Here is a 1,663-nt window from a genome sequence, read left to right as displayed (position 1 = left end):
TAATTCTGCCAGCACCCTTGAATGTGAAAACAGATTATAACAACTGACAAAGCACATTTTTGTTCCAGCTAAGGCTTCTATGAAAAGTCAACATCTTAACGGTTCTCAACGTGGGCGGTATCGCCCCCCAGGAGGCGTTCAGAGTACGGCAGGGGGCGCTGGCGGACATTTTTACAAGAGAGGGGCGCTGGGATGCTTTTGGGGGGCGTTTGTTCGAAGGTAAACTTTACACTTTAAATGCACAACAATACCAGTTTAGACTTTGAGCAACTTGGTAAAACTGTATTGTGTAACATTAAACCATGCTTGGCTGCAACAATATACATGGCAGCTCTTCTAGTCAGTGTTTGTTAGCTTCTGTTAGCTTCTTGGCGCAGCTCCGTTCTCCTGCTCCTGGTAGCTAAAATCACGATACTCAGACAAGCACGCTCTGAATATCAAACGGAACTGTGACATCATGATGTGACATCACAGTAGAACTTCAAAACATCACCAGCGATTATAAAAGCTCTTCACATCGATCTCTTTTCATCACAACCTGTTAGCAGCCGTTGTCGATACATTTCTCCTGAGAATTTATTTAGCAGTTCGCAGTAAGATTTTCAACGTTGTTTGGTTAACATTTCTTGTAGAGATTGACATCAAACTAAACGCAAAATCTTTATTGAGTTTTTAGAGAAGTTTTTATAACCTGGAACAAGACAAGATTAAAATGCAGTCCGACCAACCCAGAGATGAAGAGGTCAGTTACGAAGACATTGAAAGAGAATTACAAATACCCAAGCCACTCAAGCCCAGGAAGAAGAAGAAGGTGCCATTTGCAGTCTGGCTGGAGCTGCAGGAGCAAAAGAAGTCTGCTGAAACAATCGAACAGCAGGATGCTTCATTGATGACCAAAAAGAAAACTATCACCAGACCACTGGAGACAGTGGATCAAAAAGAGCCACCTGAGAGCGAGTCCAACGAGATGAAAAGTTGTACAGAGGAACCAGTGGAACCATCACAGCCGGTCATCGAAAATATTGAAACACAAAATGTGTCAATGCCAGCAAAGGAATGTCATGAGGCGACTTCCTTGAAAAATGAAAGTAATTGTGCATGTCTTGCTAAATTTAAGGAATCTGAAAGGGAGTATATCAGAGTCCAGAAGTACTTAATGAGACAGCTGGATGAGATGTTTGACATAAATCGCAAATTAAATGACCAGCTTAGACGTCAGAAAGATCTGATGAGAAATGACGGATCAGATAGAAGACAACGCAGAAATTTGATGTCTCCTCAAATTCAGAGAGACATAAGAGAAAACGCAGAGCATAGAACATTTCATCATCAATCGGATTCAATTCAAATGGACCTGGCTGTGCAGGTGAAAAGTTATCAGAAAAAAACAGTGACTCGTACAATTTCGACCCAAACCGAGATGAACGTGGTTGAATCCAGCAGTCAGACGGAACCGGATCGAAAAACGATTTCGACCCAAACCGAGATGAACGTGGTTGAAGCCAGCAGTCAGACGGAACCGGATCGACAAACAACTTTGACGCAAACCGAGATGAACGTGGTTGAAGCCAGCAGTCAGACTGAACCGGATCGACAAACTATTTCGACCCAAACCGAGATGAACGTGGTTGAAACCAGCAGTCAGACGGAACCGGATCGACAA

The sequence above is a fragment of the Poecilia formosa genome, unplaced genomic scaffold, assembly GCF_000485575.1.
Source record: "Poecilia formosa unplaced genomic scaffold, Poecilia_formosa-5.1.2 Scaffold142, whole genome shotgun sequence".
Classification (NCBI taxonomy): Eukaryota; Metazoa; Chordata; class Actinopteri; order Cyprinodontiformes; family Poeciliidae; genus Poecilia; species Poecilia formosa.
The sequence above is the reverse complement of the archived record's forward strand: the minus strand, read 5'-3'. Positions refer to the sequence as shown.